Source organism: Cetorhinus maximus, chromosome 7, assembly GCF_964194155.1.
Source record: "Cetorhinus maximus chromosome 7, sCetMax3.hap1.1, whole genome shotgun sequence".
Lineage (NCBI taxonomy): Eukaryota > Metazoa > Chordata > Chondrichthyes > Lamniformes > Cetorhinidae > Cetorhinus > Cetorhinus maximus.
Window position 1 is genome coordinate 61,529,002 of NC_135885.1, and position 14,622 is coordinate 61,543,623.

Genomic DNA, 14,622 nt, shown 5'->3' on the forward strand with positions numbered 1-14,622 from the left:
GGATGGGCAATAAATGCTGGCCCAGCCAGCGAAGCGCACATCCCGTGAATGAATGAATAAAAAAAACCTGGTCGGGCCTACGTGTGACTCCAGATCCGCAATAATGTTGTTGATTTTTAACTACCCTCTGAAATGGCCTCGTGAACTGATCAGTTCAAGGCAATTAGGGATGGGCAACAAATGCTGGCCTTGACAGCGATACCCACACCCCATGAAAGAATTAAGTTAAAAAAAGGAATATGTTCAAACCTTGTGCTTTTTTTTGAATTACCTGGGAGCTTGGGGATTCTATACTTCCCTGTTGCTTTCTCCGTGGCAACACCTTGGGAATCAAAATTGACTTGCCAACCAATCAGCACTCTTTTCTCCTGCAGCACAACTTGTTGTGAACATTTGAAATTTGGCATTCTTATAGCTGTCCAGATGAGTGCAAGATGAAAACCTAAATGACTCTTTATGATTGTGTAGAATAATGCAGTATGTAATAAGATGATTATGTTTTGTACTGTCTCTTTAAGCCAAGGTAAAATGGAGTAATGATAAGGGAATGTGACCTGCTACTAGTGTTTCCTAACTATAAGCCTGTGTGGCCTGGTTACCATGAGGATAGGGAAGCCCAGGTCCAGTTCTATTGAAATCCACCTGCCAGCATTAAACACCTGAAAACAAAGGACAAAGCAGCTGGCTTTCCCTTGGGTAAACTTTAAGACTCTTAGCCAGTCTCATTTAAAAAACCCTGGACACAGAAGGAGAGAGAGGGAGACATGGGCCAGAGTTTTGAGGTCGGTGAGCAGGCGCAGTGGGTCGGCCCGGGAGAGACCGGCAAATAGCCTGCCGCCTGCGATTGGCCCCCCGACCGTGATTTCACACTGGCAGGCCAATTAAGGCCCGCCTAGTGTGAAACGTGACTCCGCATTGGTCAGGAAGGGGTGGGTGCCTGTCAGCCGTCGGGTCCAATGGCGACCCGGTGGCTGGTTTAAAAATGGCCCAGGCAGCCCCTGGAAGGCTGCCATGGAAGAATGTCTCCTCTGCGTCTTCAACATTCAAACGGCGGAGTCGAGTGCGGCTGGACACAGCAGGTGGGAGGACAAGTCGGGTGGGCACTCGCCCTCCACTTTTTGGATGAGTGCCTCGCTGTCCTCCTGGAGGAGATGGCTGCCAGGAGGGACACCCTTGTCTGCAGAGATGGGAGGAGGAGGCCATCGCACCTCACAAAGAGGGGATGGGAGGAGGCTGCAGCGCTGGTTAGCAGCCATGACATGGTGCGGCCCACATGGGTGCAGGGTCAGAAGAGATTCAATAACCTGCTGCGCTCAGGAAGGGTGAGTACCATGTTGGGCAGTGTGCAGAAGTGTTAAGGTGTGGGCATCCCCCTGTGGACCTCAGGGGCACTAGAGTCTGAGTGTCAACTGTCAGTGATGCCGGAGCTGGCCAACGGGGTGAGCCCTGGCTGCTTGGGCTGAGTGCCTTGCGGCTCGAGGGCCATGACTCGGATGTGCCCTGCTAGGTGTTCCTCAGGTGGGGTTGGCCAGACTTCAGTGGTGCTGCAGGTAGGGAATGGACTAATCAATGCTCCTCTGTTCTTTCAGGAAGATTAGCTATAACCAGTTGGAGAGATCACAGACAGGAGGAGGCTCGCCCAATCTGCTGCTGCTCACCAGGATCAAGCAGGTCGCCCTTGAGCTGGAGAACCGGCACGCTCCACGTGAAATCGGGCATGGAGTGGTAGGAATGCCAGGCGAAGGTAAGAACATAGTGCACAGAGATGAGAGTTTCAGATTGTGCAACCATTCTAGTGTCGTCTCTTCATTGATGTGAGCCTTGAACCTGGAGTCCCCATTGATCATTGGAAGACGATGGCACCGTGATGCAGATCTCCATTGCCCCACCAGGGTGCCTGGCATGCACTGTGACAGTGTGATGACTTTAACTAATGACATATCCTTGTTCTCCCTTTTAGGTTCGCCAGCACGCACTCGCTCTGTAAACCCTGAAGGGCCACCCCTGACGCCGGAGGACCACCAGGCTTCATTTGCACCTGTGACATACCTGCTCTCTGAACCGAGCACCAGTGCAGTTACCAGCACTTCGGTGGGCATTAGATCGGTGGCTAGAATGTCGGTGCATATTGGTGAAGGCACTTCACACTCGCTTAAGGTGCAGACGGAAGCAGAGAGTACCCAGGGCACCGGCAGTTGGAGGACTGCAGGGGACCAAGGCAATGTTGGGTCGAAGGCAGATGATGAGCCTCTGGAGTCATCCCTTAGCGACAGATGCTGGATGTCCAACAGGATGTGCGGGAGGATCTGGCGGAGATTCATGAGGGTCTGCGTGCCATGGTCTCCATTGTGGATGAGTCCATGCTGAGCATGAGCACTGCATTGGCCCTCATGGCCAAGCGCACTGCCTCCTCCATTGAGAGAGTGGCGACTCTCATGGAGAGGCAGCTCAAGGGTCAGAATGAGGGGTTCCTGGGGTTGCGCTCGGACCTGCAAGCCCTCACACAGACAATGACCTCAGGTGGTCAGTGTCAATGTGGGAGATGGATGAGGCACCCAGTATCCCAGCTATGTCCCGTCTATCAATGATGAGCAGGGAGGTCCAGAGCGATCTCATGTTAGCGCCTGAGTTGCTTGTTGTCTCTGCAGGCTCCTCTCAGGGCACTCTGGATGATGGCAGTAGCTCCTCTGCCCCTCCGCCAGTGACCATGGCATCTGATAAGGCGGCGATGACTAGGGAGATGCCAGCTGTGGCACTGGCCGCTCCCTCCTAGGCGGGGCCAGCACAGGCTCCTCTGGCCAGACGACGACTGCCAAGGTCATCAAGGTCAACAAAACAGCAGAGTCAGCAGGCTGTCTCCAATGCTGGTGCCAGCGAGTGGGGGGGCACCAAGACGTAGCACGCGGAAGTGTAAGTTAAAGGTACCATGAGCTCAAGAGGGACAGTTTATGGTGATTTTCTGTTCATTTATGTTTGGCTTATATGTCGGCTGGTGTGGGCATCAACACCAGTAATGGTAATGCCATTCTGCATTCAATGTGACAATAGCTTTAAATTTGCTTTGGTTCTGATGGCCTGAGCATGCTTCACCTTTTTTCTTTCTGGTGCAGAGTACGTCAGTATGTAATGCTGGATGTGAGTGGCTCGATACTTTATTTCACAGGCACTGAGTGAACTTGTGTGCAAATGAAAGAGCCATTTCAGATATCCGGGATGGAGGCGGCAATCCTGGCATGAGGTGGAAGTAGATCTTTGGCAGCCTAGCTGAAGGAGGTTGGATCAAGGCATTCCTGGTGTCCCTACATCCCTGGAGGTTACCGAGGTCTGGCTCAATGCCCTCAGCCTTCTCCTCACCGTGTCCCTCTTCTGAGTCACTACTGGATTCATCACCTGTGGCCTGTGCAGCTGCATCAAGAACCTCTTCCTCCAGTGGGTCCCCCCTTGCCAGTGCCAGAGAGCGCAGCATGCAACCACGATCAGTGACACCCAGTCTGGAGGTATTATAGTGCACCCCATGAACAGTCCAGGCATTGGAAGCGCATCTTGAGAAGACCTATTGTCCTCTCTACCACCGCCCTTGTGGAGGCATGACTCCTGTTGCAACGCTGCTCTGACTCTGTTCTTGGATGGCGGAGAGGCGTCATGAGCCACCTCTTCAATGGATAGCACTTGTCACCCAGCAGCCATCCATCCAGTCGGGCTGGGGCACTGAAGAGCCTCGGCACCTCGGAGTGTCTGAGGATGTAAGCGTCATGGGAGCTGCTAGGGTACCTTGCACAGACTTGCAGAATCTGCATCGTGTGGTCACACACTATCTGCACGTTCATGGAGTGGAAGCCCTTCCTGTTGACGAAGGCACCGGGCTCACCTGCTGGCACGTTGATGGCCACCTGTGTGTGTCGATGACACCCTGGACGCAGGGGTACCCAGCTGGGGGTGTGGAGCCAGACCTCAGTAACCTACAGGGAAGAAGGGACACCAGGGATGCCTTGATCCAACACTCCTTCAGCTAGGCTACCAAAGATCTGCTTCCACCTCAAGCCAGGGCTGCTGCCACCATCCCAGATGTCTGAAATGACCCTTTTATTTGGGGGAATCGCTGCAAAGCCTCTGGCTCGCTCAGCCCGGCTGGCCTCGTCCGTACGGTAAAGAACAAAGGCCAGTACCCGCCTGAACAGAGCTTCTGTCACCAGCTTGATGCAACTGTGGACAGCTGATTAGGAGACTCCGCACAGATCCCCCACTGAGCCCTGGAAAGAGCTGGAGGCATAGAAGTTGAGGGTCACTGTGACCTTCAGAGCCACTGGCATTGGGGTATCCACCCACACAGTCAGAGCTGATCTCAGGCCCAATCATCTGACAAATGGAGGTCACTGTCTCCCTTGAGAGGCGGAGCCTCCTTTGGCATTGCACCTCAGAGATTTTGAAAGAGATGCATCACTGCCTGTAAACCCTGGCAGCAGGAAGTGGCGTCTTCTGCGGCTCCTTTTGCCTTGGACTTCCTGTTGGCCCTGCACCCCTTGTGCCTGCGCCTCCCCTCCCACAGGTCCCTCCCCTGGAGGCTGCATTGGCTTACCTGGCCTCCTTTCCCTTCTGCCCCTCTGTTCCCTGTCAGAGGAGGGGCCACCAGCAGAGACCACAATCCTCATTACCAGGGTCACGTAAAGCTGTCTGATACCTGGAAAGGTCCATATCGTCTGACCCCTCCAAGCGCCTTGCAGCCATCAATAAGTCCTGAAATGAAGCCTGGAAATGCTAAGAATGAAGCCCCGAACAGAGAAGAAGCTGCCAAGTACCAATAAGCAACCAGCAGCAAACTCATCTGCAAAACTCCACACTACTCACACTGGCAATGCTGCTGACTCCTTTTATCCCACCCTTGGATGAGGTTTTTGAAATTTTCGGCTGCTCACCTGCCCATTTTGTCCATGTGGTGAGCGCAAAATCGCACAAGCAATGTAAAATATAGCTTAATTGCCTTTTTAACAGCTTTAATTGGCCTCATAAATGATGGCGGGAAAGCCTTTGACTCCCGCTTGCACCCACCGAGCAAAGTTTCGCACAAGTGCACGATGACATCGGGACACTCACCCAACGCTATCGGGTGCTATTTTGCACTCAAGCGTGCAGATGTGCGTCCGACATGCTTGAGCGTAAAATAGTAAAGGGAAAGCAGCAGTTATTGCAGAGAGTAGGGAAAAAGTCTGTTCTCTGTTAGCTACCAGGCAGAATGCTGGTGGGTGCTTGTCCTCTGGCTGAGGATATGCAACCTGCAGAGATTTAACGATACTGGAAGGTTTTCTCTGACGTGGCCAGGAAAAGGAATCACCAGTGCGGGCCTTGCTGCCAGAAGTCAGTTAGGGGAAACCTCAGAAGACTGAGGGACATGGTTTTCGACTTATAACTCAGCAAAATGGGGAGAAGCGAGCCCATTGGGAACTGGGAATCTTTAGACTGGTTCCTACTGAGAGTATGGAGTCATGTATAAATGTGGCGTGGGGTTATTAGTCATGTTAAGAAACTAATAAAGGAAATCTTTTCTACTATTTAGAATATTAGTTGCCTACTCAGTTATGGTTCGATGTTAATTTGTTCATTTGTTACAGTAATAGTCTTAAAACTTGAAATATTGTTGTGTGATTCCTTTAAGTTGGTCACTGAGAAATTGAATCTATGGGGATCGTAGCAAACACCACTGCAAAAGATGGTCATTGATGGTAGTGGGTGAAATGCTGAAGACTATAAATGAAGATGCTTTGGGTCAGTTTTCTTAAAGAGGCAGCTAAAGCAGTTAGCAAAATGTATCATGCTCTGCTTCCGCCGTAGCTAGACATTGGGGGACAATAATAAGCTGTGGGTCTGTCATTTCCTGACATCACTGGGAGCTCTCAACACTGAATCAAGCCTTAAATCTCAACTTAGTTCATGATGGATATAAATTCACAGCATAAAATTGCACACATTTTGACAATAAACCAAAAGCCACCGTCAAAAAGGCCACGAAGGTGGCTAGTGTCAGGAATGAAAAGATGCCACAGCTGCAATGAGGAATGCTATTCTGAGGCTAAGGTTTATTATTGGTGCAAAGGAAGTTTTGCTGTGCATCTGGTTGAGTTTTGGTGCTGAAGCGAAGCTGAGCCCTGGGAGTGGGACATTCCTAGTCCCCAGCACTGGCATTCACCACCTTATGGAACGCAAACTAGACTGTTTTGTAAATATGAAATAAACCAACAATGCACACTGGACAGGCTCAATTGTTTGGAGCATGTTTGATACTTTTTTTCACATTGCTGAATGACAAAAGCTGCACAAACACTGGTGTTCTCGAATTAATGATGTTTCTTTGAGGAGTTTCTTTTGACATTACCTATTTATTATTGGCCTTAAGTTTCTGGGGCTGCATTGTGAGAGAGTTACAAAATACATTTATTAGCATTTTAATCCAATGATACTTGGCAGGTTTATCAGCTATTTTCCTTCGAAAGTATCTTTCTTATTATCACACCCAACACATACACAGTTATTGTCATCATACTAAGTACTGATCAGTATTGCATTGGTGTATTTTTGATAATGCAAAGTACAAGCTTATTTACATAGTCAGACTTGAGCAAGTCATATTCATTTGAGTTAGTTTGCAATAACAATTAGTATATTTCATGTATTATTTTATTTGGAACAATGCATTCTATAATTATGCTCATTGAATTGCTAGTTACTACCCAATTGGGGCTTTTGATCTTATTTTAATTTTTTGTTATACACTAGCATTCTATATTTCAAAAAATGGATTAGTACAATAGAGGTTAAGTTCAAAAAACGCTGGCATCTAGTAACTATGTTTGCTATCAGTGTGGACATGGTGAACAGCAGACTTTGAAGCATCATATGTGAGAATGTAAGTAACTACTTTTCTGTAACAACAAAGACTTGCCATCAGCATAATCAAAGATAAATTGCTGGACCAAGTCAATGGTGCATTGCAGCTGTTAACTCAATGGTTAGTGTCCATTGTGCTGATCCACATTCGGTGTGATTTTGCTGATCCATTTTTGTTAGACAAGGGTATTAAGGGTTACAGAACCAAGGTGGGTAGATGGAGTTAAAATAAAGATCAACTGTAATCTAACTGAATAGCAGAACAAATTTTAGGGACTGAATAGCCTACTTCTCTTCCTGTGCTAGCTTCTCATATTGTCAGATGTAGAGGCTGGGGCCTATGCTGCATCTGATGCACCCTAATGCAGCCATCTAGTGCTTTGAGCACTGAGAACCCACAAAACATGTAAGGTTTACTAAGGCCCTAGAAATGCTCTAAATAAGGGGATGTCACATAATGTAATTGAAGTGCCTGAATCAGAAGAAAATCAAATCATCCTTCCTTGTTTCCTTTGTTTTTTGGCCTTCACCAACAAAATCCTGCAAGGAAACTTAAGTCCCCAATGACTGTAGTTCAGAAAGAAGTTGGCAGTAATCAACAGGCCGTTCCAGCATTATTGGCATCTGACATTCCGATCCCCAACTTCCTGTGGAACTTCGAGCGCTTCAAGCCCTACACACTGTCATATTATGTAAATATAATGACCTCGTGCTATAGGATGAGGTTAATGTGCTCCACAGGACATAAGCAACAGGGATCAAACAACACTCTCATTGACAGGCCGCAGTTGTATTTTTTTTAGATTTTTTGCATATGCTATAAGTATTACTTATGCTTAGATATCTAAGCAATAGAAAGAAAAAAAAGAGAAAATAAAAAAAGGCATGAGGCTGAGGTCATGTCCGAATATGTTTAAAGTCTAAACATGCCTGTGGGCAAATACAGTTTTGCAGCTAGAACAAACATTTTGAAAATTTATTTTGACTGTATCCAAGATTTATTCTTTTGAAGATGGGTTGATCTAACATTCCCAAATGTTCTGCATTAAGGGTGTCTCTTTTTCTCTCACACACATATACCATGCATGCATCGAAGCACACATATATGTCATATACATAGTGATTACATCATGGATGTTACACATACCAGCTACACACTCACACTTTGTGCATTATGACAATTACGCATGTACTATACAATATTCATGTTTTAAGTTCTGAGTGTCATCCTTACATGTTGCAAATCATGATTATCATGCATTAATCCGACACATAGGGCAGAATCGTCTCAGATTTTCACGAAGTGTGGTACCGGGCAGGTAAAATGACGTTTTACCCGCTGGCTACAATGGCAGCTTTTCACGCTGTATCTCCCAAACCTGCTGCATTAATTATGCATTCCCGGGAAACACGCCATTTCCATGGCAGGCGTGCTCTCATTCGCCCGCCACGCCATTACCTCGCTGCTTCAGCATGCCTCGCGCCATATTTAAAGTCCAGTCACGCGCGCACATCTCAGTGCTTCCAGCCCATGATTGATGCAAACAAGACACGGCCCTAAAGGCAAAAAGATTGCGGCCCCCAGGATCGATGATGCATCCTTCGGGCATCTTTCGGAGGCAGTGGAGGCTTGCTGTGATGTCCTATACCCTGCTCTGGCCGGAGGATGGGCACCAACCTCACTAGTCCGGGTTGGGAGGCGGTGGTCAGCGCCCAAAAGCCCTTCAAAAGAGGATAGCCACCAAGTGCCGCAAGAGAATGAACGATCTCCTCCGTTCCACCAAGGTAAGTCACTCCTCATCACTCTCAATTCACACACTCACAAACCCATTACCCATCCACAAGGCCCTCACTCACTGCCGGTTCCAGGGACATCATCATTCACTCTCTCACACACACCTTCATTGTCCTCATCCCATCCTTGGGACCATTCACCACCCACATAGGCTAGGCATACTGATCATCTGGTCTGACAGGCGTCCTGCATACACTCTCTGTCTCTATTCATGCAGAACAAGCTGGCACACAAGAGGGAGAAGTTGCAGACTGGTGGAGGAATACCTGAAATCAAGGTCCTCACAGACTTTGAAACCAAAGCCATCCAGCTGGCTGGTGAGGACCTGGACCGTTCCAGTGCTGACAGTGAGGTCGGCGGTGCTCTACCAAGCAGGGGTGCAGCAATGCAACATCCATCAGCCAACCATACAGTGACTGATGTGTCCTGTTTCACAGGCCACTGCCATGCGCTAATTATCTCCCCTTGCTTCAGCTGGCACATCTGGGAAACAGCCGATGCAGTCCACGACCCAGGGCCTCCAATCAAGCCCTGAAGAAACCTCTGAAGAGGAATCTGGAGGCACTCTCCTTGAAGTCCTGTCACAGTGCTCACCCACACCCTTCACTAACCCAGCGACACATGCCTTGGTGGGACCTAGCTTTACAGTAGCCTCAGAATCACAATCTGGTGAGCACATCACACTGTCTGATCCACATAAGGCAGTGACAGAGACTTCCCAGGTGTCCAGCACTCAAAGGACTGCTGGGGGCCGGAAATGTACTGAATCTGAGGAAGATGATGAGCTTCTGGCCTCGGTCACGTCACAGTTGCTGGAGCTGCAAAGGCAAGCTCGGAAACATCAGGAAGGGATGTCTGCTGCTCTCCTCAGATTGCAAGGCATGATGGAGAAGTCTGTCTACGTTCAGGCTGAGGTAATAGAGCCAGCACAGCAACGCACCAAGCTCAACACTGGTAGGAGGGGGGCTGCCATGGAGACCCGGACATCGGTCCTGTAATGCTGCACGGGCTAAACCCCATCACTTACGCCATAGTTGGCCTCCAACAGTTTGTATGTGAGAGGGTTGTGGGGCAGCTCGAACTCACTCCAGTTACCCCTCCTCCTCAAGGAGTCAGCCAGGGGCTCTTGGGCACCCATAGGGAGGAGAATTAGCTGGTGTACCCCTCCTGCGGGGCCATCCATCTAGGTGACCCGGAGAGTGACCGGCCCATCCGAATCCCCTTTTCCTGTGACCTTAGCAGCTCCAGCTTCACAGGCCGAGGAGGGTGCCACTGCCACACAACAGGACCTCGGAAGCAGACTGGGGCTCTTCAGATCTCGGCCCTTTAGAGGATGCCCGCCAAGGTCATCACAGACAGGCTGCCTCCACCTCCACTGTGGATGTCCAGGGAATACCAAGACGTAGTGGCAGAGTCAGGAAAGTTAAGAAGATGTAGTTGCACAGCGTGGGTAGGGATGTTAATCACTTGTACATAATGTTCACTATTGTCAATAAACTCCCAAGAATATCTCCCTGCCTATGGCTCCTTGTTCTGATGAGCAATCTTCGTGTCACTCAGATGTGAAACCTTTCTGCACAAGATAAAGGCAGGTGTCTCAGTCCAGGGCCTCTTCCCTGTGCTTTGTGTAGCCTTCAAACCAAAGTGATGGTCCAGCCTCACACTCACTGGACACATTACTGATGATAGCACCTCGCCATTGCTTGTCATTACTGCCAGAATGTAGTGGGCAGGCGTTACAGAGTTCTGCGCCTTTAAGGTGGTCCTGGCCCCCATCTCTTCAGCATCTGTGACCAATGACGCTGTGTTCCTGAAGGGGTCAGGTGCTGAAGGCGGACAAAGGATCAGATGCTTTTAAAGTTTCATGGCTGCGTCTCTATGATATGACCCTGATCATGGAGCGCAAGCGAGCTGCCCTTGGCCAGACAGGAGTCAGACATTCTCAGAGGCTATGCGAAGATCTATGGAGTGTCCTCACTGCATGTCGTCATCATTTTCCTGCAATTGAGCAACTATTAGGGCCTCCACTGGGTCTCCATGACAGGATCATTATCACAGAGGGTATGTGCGCTGCCATAAACCAGACTGGAGCCAAACATTCATAGATGCAATGTGAGGATCTATGGTGTCTCCTCACTGCAAGTCATCATCATCCTCCATAAATCTAGCAGCTGTGAGGGCCTCCTGAGCGCGCCTACCTCGTATGGCCTCATTCCAGTCACCTTTGAGGACCTCCTCACCCTCATCCCCATTGGTGTCCTCCTCATCGGAGGAGAGCTCCAGCTCCTCCATCTCATCCTCAGCCAGCTCTTCTCCCTGTTGCTGCGCCAGGTTGTAAAGGGCGCAGAAGATAGCGACAATGCATGACACCCTCTGTGGACTATATTGCAGGGCTCCACCCAGACCGGTCCAGGCACCGGAACTTCATTTTCAGCATCCCGATGGTTTGCTTCACCAAGTTGCGAGTTGCAGCATGAGCCTTGTTATACCTTCGCTCTGCTGTAGCCTGAGGCCGCCGCACGGGTGTCATCAGCCATGTCCTCTGCGGGTAGCCCTTGTCCCTGAAGGAGCCATCCCTGCAACTGCTGTGGACCCTGGAAGACTTAAGGGATCTGTGACCGACTGAGAATGTCGGAGTTGTGCACACTCCCTGGAAACCGAGCACAGACCTGCAGGGTGTGTTTGTGGTGGTTGCACACCAGCTGCACATTCAGCGAAAGGAACCCCTTGCAGTTGACATAGTTGACCACATGTTGTGACAGAGATCTGAGCACCACATGAGCGCAGGCGATGGCGCCCTGCACCTGTGAGAAACCCGAGATCTGGGCAAATCCAATCACTCTTGCATCTTGGCTGTCCTGGTTCCGGGCAAAATGCACAAGTTGTGTGCCCTCGTGAAGATGGCATCTGTGACCTCATGGTTGCATTTGTGGGTGGAGGCTTGCGATATCCCACAGAGGTCACCTGTGGAGTCCTGAAAGGAGCCAATGGCATCAAAATTGAGCACTGCGGTCACTTTCATGGCCACTGGCAGTGGATGCCCTCCATGTCCCTGTGGCGTCAAATCCTGCAGTAGCTGGCAGATGTGACTGACCAGTTCCCTAGGCATTCACAGTCTTCTGTGACACCGGTTCACGGTCATCTGCAGGAATGAAAGGCGGCACCTATAGACCCTGGATATAGCTAGGCACCAACCAGCGACTGCTTGCTGTGGCTCTTTGGTGGCATGAGCGGGAGCCCCAGCCGCCTCTTCTTCCAGAGGCACAGCCAGACGCCTCAGTCGCTCTCTTCTCAGCCGCCTTCGCTCTCTATACACCATGAGACATACAGCTAATTCGCCAGGCTCCATGATCCCGATATACTCCTCCTGCAGGATAAGAGAGAGAGATTTGTGGGTTAGCATGAGTGTACTAAGAACCTGTCTTGGTTAAGTCTGAAGGCCCCTTAACACATACTAGAGACTGCTGGCCATCACTTGGATGACCAGAGATTAGTGCACTGCATGACTGCCTGAAACCCCACCCATCTCCGCCCCACTCCACCCGACCGATTGGCGGCAGCTTTGCCCATTGGACTGCATGCTATGCTTTCAGCTCAGGCACAGGCATTCTCCTAACCCACACTGCAAGGCTGCACTGTTAGCTTGAACCATGTGGGAGACTGGTCCAAACCAGGATGATGACCTTGCAAGGGGCTGTGAGTGCCTCCACCAGTGACTGCTCCATGGCCAGCTTTAGCAAGGAGATTGTACAACGTGCCCAGTCGTCTGACTGCTCTGCAATCCATTGAAGTACCCATTTGTTTTCAGTCTGTGCCTAAGGGGTGAAAAGCTCTGGAGCACTTGGTGGCACTTTGATGCCTCTGCGTTGCTTGAGTTGTCAGAGAAGCTAGAGGCCCGACTCCAATCACATCAATGTGGCTGCACCTGAACTGTATCAGCTGCAGAGCAATGGTCACTTTACACGAGGTGTCCCTAACGTGTGGCCACTTCCCTCACCCACACCACACCCCCCTCCCCCCAGCATGTGCTTGTGCACTACCTTCAACTGCAGGGCAGCCCTTCCCCCCAACCAAGTCACCTCAAGCACAGGGCAGTCCTTGCCCCCCCCCCACCCCCAAGTCACCTCAACAGGGCAGCCCTTGCTTCCCCCACAATGTGCCTCAACCTTGAGGCCCAACAAGTGACCCTCGCAAGTGCTGCGCAACATTACTGTGCACTCACCTCCGAGTTCCCTTCAAAGTGCAGCCCGCCTGTGCACACCTTTTATATGCTGTTGTGAAACACATGGGTGGATAATCCAGTGGTGGGGTGGGGATGGTGGGGGGAAGGAACAATTAGGCAGGCTGGGCTTATAATGATATGCAGATGTATTGCAATGAGGTTCCCGATGTCCAGTGGCAGGAAGTGCAGCCTGCCATTTAAGGGAGGAGCGGACGATCACAAACTGGCTTCACGACGTTGTGAAACTGATTTTTGGCCTTCTCACCATATTGTCCGCTCACACCACCGAGCATGCCTGACTCCAGCAGGCACGGGCGATTCCGCCCATAATTACAGATTATGGATGTCACACTACACGTAGCACAACTGCTTGACATGTATTGCATATGATGTGTGTGAGGTGCCATATGTAAATACAGATTGACAGTCAAATTTAAATGTTGCATATCATAACTATCACACACGTGCACATTATAGGGTAAATATAATTATTATTGATCTCATACAGGATTTTAGGTCCACAATGTGAGCCTTGTCCATAAGAATTGGCTCCATGGGAATCTCAGGACCTTGCCTGCCAAAGTAGATTTCTCAGACGACAGAAGGTATTCAAGAACTTTTCCAAGATGGGGTGAGCTTGTGCTCTTACATACCTTTTCCTACATTTTGATCCCTGCTCTTGTTGGTTTTGTTCCGCAGCCTTCCATTGCTTTCTTTTCCATCTTGTCAATTATAATCAATTCCCCTCATTATTCTTGTTTACTACCGATTCTCATGTTATACCTTACATGAGGATGTGCAGTACTCTTGAGGTCTGAATGCATATGTAAGATGAGGAAAAGGAATTTGTGGTAAACAGGGCAAAAATTTCAGTAGCAACAGCCCATCAGACAGGTGGGACGTATCTACTCAGGGACTTGTACGTATCAAAAGAGTCATGGCTTCACCACCTTCACTTCACAAGACAAACTATCATACAGTTTTTCCACCTACTGCCCAATGATTTGAAGACACATCTGCTTCAAGCATGATTCTTTCCATAGATCTGTAGGTTATTGTAGCATGAAGCTTCCATGTTACAGGGTGCTTCTTTTGAATTATATGGTACAGTATTTTCCAGAACTGGTAGCTCAGGTACCCCATCATATATTAAATGCTATGATGGGATAATTAGAAATTTTTTTCATTCATTCATGGGATGTGGGCTTCACTGGCTGGGCCAGCATTTTATTACTCATCCCTAATTGCCCTTGAGAAGGTGGTGGTGAGCTGCCTTCTTGAACCGCTGCAGTCCATGTGGTGTAGGTACGTCCACAGTGTTGTTAGGAAGGGAGTTCCAGGATTTTGACCCAGCGACAGTGAAGGAGCGGCGATATATTTCCAAGTCAGGATGGTGAGTGACTTGGAGGGCAGCTTCCAGGTGGTGGTGGTGTTCCCATCTATCTGCTGTCCTTGTCCTTCTAGGTGGTAGTGGTCATGAGTTTGGAAGGTGCTGTCGAAGGAGCCTTGGTGAATTTCTGCTGTGCATCTTGTAGTCAGTACACACTGTTGCTACTGTGCGTCGGTACCTTGAAGGTGTCCTAATATCCTTTCAATGCTTTGTCATTTGACAAATACATGGACAAATTTTATGTGGCTGGAGAGATGATTTGGTTATACTTAAGTAGTAGTGTTTGAACATTCTGGCTTTTAAAGAAAAATACTTCTTTCTATAGTGCTGGTTGCA